Here is a 9976-nt window from a genome sequence, read left to right as displayed (position 1 = left end):
AGGCTACTTTAGACATGTAACATGTCCATGTTTACGCATGTCTGTATGCGGATGAAACTGTAACCACACACACAATTTACTTAAGTGAACTGGTTTATTAAATAGGCCTTCATTTTATTAAAACATGAAGAAAAAAAATACTATAGTTTTGCGCGTGCGGATTAGGCTATATGTTAAATCATGGAGTTTATAAGCACAATAAAAAGGAGTTGGTTTCCTCGTTCTAGCTACTTCTTTAGGCATAAAGAACATATCCGCATTTGTTGATCAGTGCCTGTAATGTTCTTAAAAATGTGTAAGTTTTCTGTTGAATCCGACGTGAAGGATAAATGAATTAACTGTGAACACAAACACCATTAACTTAAGTGAATGAAAGGCAGTAATCAGCAAATGCACTCAGGCAAATAGCTTTATTTGATTGTTTATATGCATTGACACAGATTATTTCTATTTGAAGGTTTCCTTGATTTAACATGACACTGAGAAATGCATAAAAATCCATAAAAGAAATGCATAGTGGCATCATTGCATGATGACGCCAGGAACCTATGGTAGGTTTAGGGGTAGGGGCAGTGTAGGGTTGATAGAAAATATGGTTTGTATAGTATAAAAACCATTACGCCTATGGAATGTCCCCGCATTTTACAAAAACAAACGTTTGTGTGTATGTGTACGTCAGGGGCAACAAATGTTGTGCAGATTTTAACTCATGTAATGTGTGTGTGTGTGTGTGTGTGTGTGTGTGTGTGTGTGTGTGTGTGTGTGTGTGTGTGTGTGTGTGTGTGTGTGTGTGTGTGTGTGTGTGCGCTCAGGGACAACATGTTGTCAAATTTAACAAAACCTGTGTCGTTTCTTAACACATCTCAGTGTTTATATGAGGACTAAACATTTTGTGTTACCTGTAACTCAGCTGATGTGTTATTCCTCTTACACAGAAGTCTGTTGAAACCGTTTACTAACTTATGTGTTATAGTTACACAACCAGTGTCAGATTTGTGTTACACGTGACTGTAGGTGTGTATTTGCCAGAGTAACTTCCTGTGTTTGGAACACTGAAGGGTATTAGCTTGTTTTTAATCAATCAATTAAAACTTTTATTCAGGACACACACGGTTCAAAAACACAAACTTAAAACCAATACAAACACAGCAAATCAAAACAAAAAAAATGTCCACGATATCTCACATTTGCATATAAGATAGAATGCCAGTGGTTCCACATACTGGAGAAGAATCTGACTGAACTTTGTGTTGGGTTCGTCAGTGTTAAAATTATACTATTTGCTGAATCAGTTTGTCTACACAAACATCTGTAGATGATATTGTGCAACACTGCAGGTGGGCGACCAACACTGACAAACATCTGCTCTAAAAAGTGTAATATTCACAGATCCTGAGCACATACTAAATTTGCAGATCAACATAGCTTGTGCATACATCATACAACACTGTCTAAAAATGTTCCTATCATCAGACAGGTCATCGGTTATGTAATGTCCTAAGCATGGCTCTGAACAGGTTCAAGGAACGAAAAAGAAAACCAGAAACGAACGAAATTTTAAGAGGAAAAAACGAAAACAAAATCAATTTGAATTGTTCTGAATGGAAAAGTTTATTTGAAATGACCTATAACCAGTTATAACATTATTTTATTGTTCTCTTTCAAATTTTAATTTGGCAGTGTCAGTGACCAATTAGGCTACAGCATATGGCATTAACGTATCAAGCGTGAGTGAAATACCTGTGCAGCAGTCGTCGGCAGACAATCTCTCCGGCAGATAAGATTTCTCTTAAAGGTCCCGTTCTTTGCGTGTTTTCGAAGCTTTGATTAGGTTTACAGTGTGCAATATAACATGAGTTCATGTTTCGCATGTTTCACACAGTTGACTTATCTGTACACCGCTGTTCCCTTTCGTTCAGTCACTCCGAGGTAACGTCAGTGACTGACGAATGGGGGGTTTCGCCTAGAAGCCTATCATCTCCGAGACTAGAAAACGCCCAATGGCAGTGCCAATGCCATGGGCATGCGAGGTTTGCATGCATAACTCCGCCTACCCACGTGGGTATATAAGGAAGTAGCTGGCATAATCGCATTATGTTTAAAGCTTCGGAGCCAAGGGTTACATACCTTTCACTCCTTAAGCCGTCTGAGTATTGTCAGTTCTTCGAGACGATCAGAATCTTCCAGTCGGTGTTGGTGTACGGCGCGTTCCCGCCGTGTGTGGTCCCCTGGGCGCTTCGGCATCGACTGCGAGGTTATTCCTCTCACAAAAGAGCTCACACGTCCTTTTCAGGATGTCTCGCCCGTGTGCTTCTGGGTGTGGCCGATCTGTGGCGTCTTCCGCTGGGCACTCGCACTGTCTGACGTGTTTGGGCTTTCAGCACGTCTCTTCAGCTGGTGGCCAGAGTGATCTGAGGGTGATGGTGTGGAATTCTGCTCCGATGCTCATGCCTCGGCCCACACCCCCCTCTGTTGCACCGGTACCCGCGAGCGTTGTGATGGAGTCCGCGGCCTCGGTTTCGACCGGTCCGCGGGTTTCGTTCAGCGCTCCGGAGGATGACGAGATGTCGGTAACCAGCTGCCTCGGTAACAGTCGTTTCAGCTGCCTCGCCGCCAAGGGCGGCCTCCCGCGGTCCCCCCCGCTCCCGTGTGGCCACAACAGCAGCCTTCACCCGGGCTGGGCCGTGCCGCAAGAAGCCTCCCCAGTTCGCTCCAGCCCCGCACCCGCTGGGTGCGCAGACCATCAGGCTCAGCTACGCGATTCAGTTCGCGCGAGCTCCTCCCCGCTTTCGGGGTGTCCGGTTCACCATGGTGGGGCCCAATGCCCCTGTCATGCGTGTGGAGATCACTACCCTACTGGCGAAGGGCACGATCGAGCTCGTCCCTCCAGCCAAGATGAAGTCCGGCTTCTACAACCCTTACTTCATTGTACCGAAGAAATCCGGTGGGTTACGGCAAATCCTGGACCTTCGCGTCCTGAACCGATCCCTTCACAGGGTTCCGTTCAGGATGTTGACTGCGAAACGCCTTTTCGAATGCGTTCGTCCATGCGATTAGTTTGCAGCGATCGACCTGAAGGACGCGTACTTCCATGTGTCCATCCTTCCGCAACACAGACCGTTCCTGCGGTTTGCGTTCGAAGGGCGGGCATATCAGTATGCTGTACTCCCATTCGGGCTAGCTCTGTCCCCTCGCGTCTTCACGAAGTTTGTCGAGGCAGCCCTTGCGCCACTCAGGCAGCAAGGTTTTTGCGTCCTGTACTATCTTGACGACTGGCTGATACTGGGCCACTCTCGGGAGCGTGTGTGCGAACAGAGACCTGGTTCTCCACCACTTAGCTCGTCTGGGCCTTCGGGTCAACTGGGAAAAGAGCAAACTCTGCCCAGTGCAGAGGATCTCTTTTCTCGGTATGGAGATCGACTTGGTCACCATGTGTGCACAGCTTACTGGCGAGCACGCGCAGTCACTGCTGACTTGCCTCCGGCAGTTAGAGAGCAAGAGTGCGGTTCCACTGAAATTCCTCTGAGTTTCAGAGGCTCCTGGGGCATATGGCATCTGCAGCCGCGGTGACGCCGCTCGGATTGCTTCATATGAGACCGCTTCAGCTCTGGCTTCACGATCGAGTCCTGCAGACAGACACGCACTCAGGTGTGCCCTTAGAACGAGTTTCCAGGCATCTTGTTGTGTCAACAGATGCTTCCACTACGGGTTGGGGTGCCATGTGCAATGGACATGCGGCCGTGGGCTCCTGGACAGAGAGCCAGCGCCACCTGCATGTCAATTGCCTCGAGTTGCTGGCAGTAAGGTTCGCCCTTCACCGCTTCCTGGCGTTGCTGAAGGGTCAACATGTACTAGTCAGGTCGGACAACACGGCCGTTGTAGCGTACATCAACCACCAGGGTGGTCTACACTTCCGTGCATGTCCCAACTCGCCCGCCATCTCGTATTATGGAGTCAGAAGCGCCTGAGGTCCCTTCGTGCTGTCAATATCCCGGGGAGCCTGAACCATGCAGCCGATGAGCTCTCACGGATTCAGCCAATCCCTGGGGAGTGGAGACTCCATCCCCAGTCAGTCCAGCTGATCTGGGATCAGTTTGGGGATGCACAGGTAGTTCTACCAGAAAGACTCGGGAGAAATATATTGACAATAGTGCATTTATTAACAGCTCAGCAAGCTGATAGTGTACAGAGTCATTTGGCGTAGGCCCTGTCCGAAGAGCATAATCCGAGGGTCTCGGATCTGCAATTCCTGCCTGAAGATGAGGGCAGGGGCGCAGCCGACCCCATGGCAGGGTATGGCCAGGGCCATACTGGTGGTGGTGGGGAGGATGGGGGTAATCATCGCTTCAGTATTTTTGAACTCAAACATGTGTAAGTACAGAGCCTTTATACCGTGAGCAAGAGAATATCATTGGATTAGAGTGAAGGCATTAAGTGACGTGGTAATTGAGTCTTCCCAGCAGAACTTATGCTAAAGCTTTCATTTCTACCAGAAAGACTCGGGAGAAATATATTGACAATAGTGCATTTATTAACAGCTCAGCAAGCTGATAGTGTACAGAGTCATTTGGCATAGGCCCCGTCCGTAGAGTATAATCCGAGGGTCTCGGATCTGCAATTACTGCCTGAAGACGAGGGCAGGGGCGCAGCCGACCCCCAAAAATGGGTGGAGTGTGAATCCACCGGGACGGGGCCAACCCCCAAAAGTTGGTAAATGATTATACCCACCGGTCTAAAATCTTGGGATTCCTGAAATAGAGAATTAAGTTATTATATAATAGAAGTAAAAAGGAGAAAAGATACAGCATGCCTATGGCTTAGATTTTTTTTTTTTTTTTTTATTATTAAATATATATTTATTAAAATATATGACCTTTGCCAGTTCACTCATAGGAAACGCAGAGACAAGGTCTTATTGGACCATCCGTATGGCCGCCTTGGCAAAATAATAATCAGGCCTCATTTCACCACGCAGACAAGCTGTATTTTTTATTTATTTATTTTTTTTTTACATTTGCCAGTTCACTCCTAGGAAAACACAGAGACAAGGCCTCATTGGACCATTTGAACACAGAGATGAGGCCTCATTGGACCATCTGTACAGCCGCTTTGGGAAAAATAATAAACAGGTCTCATTGGACCACACAGACAAACACAAGGCCGCTAATGCCACACATAGACAGACATACTTAAGACAAGGCTACTAGGCCACATTTAACCATGCCATGAAGGCCACAAGACAAGGCCACATTAGGCTACACGGTCACAGTAGACCACACAGAACATAGACTGTTTCCTCGGCCATGATTCCACATTTAGACAAGACGTACAGACGATGGCTGTTAAGCCACACGAAACATGGTCATTAAGGTCGGATGTGGCACTAGGCAATATGTACCATGAGACTGATATAGAAACTAGGCCCCTCTTTCTTTGCTGGGCCACAAGGCTACTAAGCCACACTGAATGAGGCCAACGAGACAAAAGCCACTAGGCCACATTTAACCATGCCATGAAGGCCACAAGACCACGAGACAAGGCCACATTAGGCTACACGGTCACAGTAGACCACATATAACATGAATATCACATTAAATATATTAATTAATTAATTAATTTATTTTTTTAATTATTTATTTATTTTTTAATCGAACATGTAACAAAGGCACAACGGCTGCTACAGCCACATAGAGACGAGGCCACATTGAACAGAGCCGCTAGGCCACACATTACATGACTAGAGAGTCGTTGAGGAGTGCTGGCTAGAATAATATAACGGGATGAATAAATAACGACACCACCACCAGTAGATGCATAGAAATTTACCTTATAGTTACTGTAGAGCTTGCTGAGCTTGAAGAATGGTGTTAGAATCTGGTCTTATGTATGATTCGAAGGCCGAGGAAGACCATCTACCCAGAATCTTGATGGCTGACATGGGGATTCCTCGTTCAGCTGCTGTAGTAGCTGCCCCAATTCTAAATGAGTGGCCGGTGTAGAGAGAGGGGGATAGACTGCAGCTTTTAACGACAGAGTTTAAATGGGTTCTGACCAGCCTTTGAAAGAGGTGCACCGTTAGGTAAGATAAAGAGAGGGGCAATGTTAGAAATTTTAGGGCGGATTTTAAGAAATTTAACCATCGATGTAAATGGCAAAAATTATTATTGATTTTAGGGAAAGATAAGGTGACGCCGGAGCTTTGAGCGTCGTTTTTTTAATGTTAAAGAATTAGAGTGAAGCAATTAGGAGAGAAACAATATCAGAAAAGGAAATACCACGAGAAGGATCGCAAGTATTAGTATCTGAAGAGAATTCGCCTGGATGCATGAAACCATAAAAAGCCGCTAGAACATTGCTTCTAGCAAGATATTGATGTAAAATGAAAAGAGACCGTTGCGGACAGCATTGATGAATTTATGCAACAACGCAGAGTAATGGGCAGACGTTTATCGATCTGTTTAAGAGAGGATTTAGCTAAGCCTTTAAGAAGTAAATGAATAGAAGTTTCGGAGAAGAGACTTGGAAAATTAGGTTATTTATTTTTGCATAGAATTGAATACCTGCGAGGAGTCGGTGGATGGAAGATTTTTTTTTTTTTTTTGAAATTGGAAACGAGAATGGAACAATCGGTCGAAATTAAAATGGGAAATACTGGAATTTGGAAGGCTAAACAGAACATAGAAAAAGCTGACCATGCGGACGTGTAAGCTTTGAAGTTGAGGGAGTGACACCTTTAGACCTATTGTCTAGCCGAAGTAGCATATCGTTTAATTTAATTAATTTCTGCTAGGAGAGGACAGGGTATTGGGAACGGATTAGCTAGTTTTAGATTCTGTCTAAAACTGGAATCGAATCGATAGAGCGCGTCAGCAATAACATGGCAGTGGCCATGAATATATTTCCAGCTTCAATGTTAGAATTACGAGAACAGATTGCCAGATAAACCGTCTCACTAAGCTTTACTGAAAAGGCAAGATGATCTGCCTTGTTAGTGATGGCAACTGTGCTTTGTTATCGCAGAACATCGAGATGTTTACGAGACTATGAATGGCCCCAGATCATGTTAGCGACGGCTATGGCAAGGCAAGGCAAGGCAAGGCAAGTTTATTTGTATAGCACATTTCATACCCAATGGCAATTCAAAGTGCTTTACATAGAAATTAATGTTAATTAATTAATACCTATGGGGTAAATTAATACCTATGGGGTAAATCTCTAAATAAATTAAGTAAATAAATTAATAAGTAAATAAATAAATACCTTAAATAAATAAATACCTTAAGTAATTAAATTAATACCTATGGGGTAAATCTAATAGAGCGAGAGCAGACCAAACGGGTGAGGAACTTGCAAACTGCAGATGTGGTCGAATTTCTTTAAGAAAAGACGAACGGATTCGTTAAAATAGCGCAAGGAAAGCATTGCTAATTGACTGCGTGTAGCATTTTCTGCTCTGTTTAGGAACCTAAGCATTGTTTATATTCAGTGGAAAGAGGTCGCCGCGGAGTGAAGCTGAAGGTGTTTTTTTGTTTGTTTGTTTTGTAGTTGCTTACATATTTTGTTCGCGTCGCAAGTAATAATATCAAGAATAACTAAATAATTGTCATCACCTGTGTACCTTAGCCCACTCTACTCGACGTTTCCTGATGGTTTATAGACGAGTACTCGGAGTCACCCTCTGTCGTTTTATGAATAGCACAACGGCGAGCGTGTCAAGTATAAACGTCTCGTCCGTTTGGGGAGGAGCGCGCGCAGTCGGCGGAGGCTCACGCTGCAGAGCCAGCGAAGTATGAACGAGCTTATGTGTTCAGCTCCTTGGACGGCCTTGGCATTTGACTAGCCTGCTTTGATGTCATGTTGATGAGCGCTGCGAATGGAACATGCCACTTTTTTGTTTTTTTTTAAACCACCGAAATGGCGAACGAGCAATTCCGTGACTGTAACGGACCAGACTAGACTGGAATTGTAGAGCGAGAGAAGTAGATTGGCTAAGAAGGTTTGTGATATTCGTAAAACAAGTTTCTCTGTACCTTCGGTTAGAGTCAGCCATTAAAGCTAAATCAGATCTAACTCTTCCCTCCGATCAGGAACCTGGCACAATATGGCTATGTAAAGCTGAATGTGATGGCGAAATCGCCGAATTAACTATTCCGGTTATCTGGGATCGTAAATTATGAGAAGCACTGCCACGTCACCACGTTCTACCATTTTTCTGTCAACGGCAGACGAGGGAAGCAGAAGTGAAGCCAAGTTAATATCCTTACCTTTGGCAATGTTCACTCTAATAAGAGGGGACACTACAGCTGGAGAGACAAGATGCCTACCGAAGACTGAGCTGAGCTGAAGAAAAGTTAAAAGGAGGAGTTTCAGGTGTGGCAGAGCATCCTGAAATGTTGACTCCGTCGGTTGAAGAAAAGTTGGACGGCTGAAGTAGAAGGCACGTCGGATGTAATGCTTAATCCGATGGCTGGGGGAGGAAGCTGGTGGGTTGCAAATACGTTAGTGGCTGGGACCAAGCTCTGAGTTATTACATCTTTGATTCCAGGGTCTTGACTCTTTGAAAGAGGCTTTGGATGACTTGGAGAATTGAGCATTAAAGCTACAAGCTGTGTAACTTTTATTATTTATTCTTATCTATAAATTAGTTCTTCAGAATATGTGCTCAATGATGTATATTTACTTATATCAAGTAATAAAGTATTCTTGTGAGTTTATAAAATGCCATTGTGAATGCATAATTACGTAATCGCCATGTTGGCCCTCCATCTGAGTACATTAGCCAAGGAGGGACATACCCGTAAATAAAGCTTCGCCTTTCGCGTTTTAACGCTCGATGCACCATTTTGAATGTAAGGAGGGGGATTGCCGTGTTGATCTTAGACTAGATCGGCCACCATAGAGTTAAACGAAATCGGAATTGAGAGGAACAGAACTAAATATTCACGGTTGGTCATATGCATTTCCGCCGCTAGTTGGGGGAAATAACACGCAGTGTGGTTTAAACTCCGGCGGGCTCGGATAAATCCAGTGAAGTAGAAGCTTGAGGGTGCTGCATAGACTTTTTTGTTGAGTGTGGCGACGAGGAATTAGCGGTTCTCTTCCTGATGACTTGTTGCATCTGGCCAGGTGCAGGAGCGGTTACTGGGCTGTGAGAAGCAGGTTCTGGTGGATTAGCCAGAGTATTAAGGCCAGGTGCAGTAGGTACACGCTGGATAACTTCGGCTGATGGGGATACCGGTAAGCCTTCATGGCTTGATAATGTCCTCCGAAGGCCCTTTTTCCGGTCAACCCGCGGCACTGGATGTGCGAGCTGCGCATGTGGATGAGGAGGAAGCGGCAAACTTCATCGTCGGTAACAGGAGACTCACGAACGCGGGCGTGTCAGTGGACGTGACGATTTGGCAGGCGAGCAAGACGTAATCATCAATTCAGTATCTGCAAACTCAAACATGTGTAAGTACAGAGCCTTTATACCGTGAGCATGAGAATATCATTGGATTAGAGTGAAGGCATTAAGTGACGTGGTATTTGAGTCTTCCCAGCAGAACTTATGCTAAAGCTTTCATATCTGTTTGCCTCCCACGACTCTTCCCATTGCAGCCTGTACTATTCCCTGACCGAGGGCACGCTCGGCACGGATGCACTGGCGCACAGCTGGCCGCAGGGCCTACGCAAATATGCGTTTCCCCCAGTGAGCCGTCTTGCACGTGTTCTGTGCAAGGTCAGGGAGGACAAGGAGCAGGTCATGTTGGTCGCCCCGTATTCTCACGGCCGGACCTGGTTCCCAGAACTAGTACTCCTTGCGACAGCCCCTCCCTGGCCGATTCCTCTGAGACAGGATCTCCTCTCTCAGAGATGGGGCCCCCTGCGGCCCCCGCTACCACCTCCGGTGGTGGCTACTATCACTTCCGCTAGGGCCGAGTCCACGAGACATGCCTATGCGTTGAAGTGGAACCTCTTCGTCAGTTGGTGTTCT

The sequence above is a fragment of the Pseudorasbora parva genome, chromosome 1, assembly GCF_024679245.1.
Source record: "Pseudorasbora parva isolate DD20220531a chromosome 1, ASM2467924v1, whole genome shotgun sequence".
Classification (NCBI taxonomy): domain Eukaryota; kingdom Metazoa; phylum Chordata; class Actinopteri; order Cypriniformes; family Gobionidae; genus Pseudorasbora; species Pseudorasbora parva.
The sequence above is the reverse complement of the archived record's forward strand: the minus strand, read 5'-3'. Positions refer to the sequence as shown.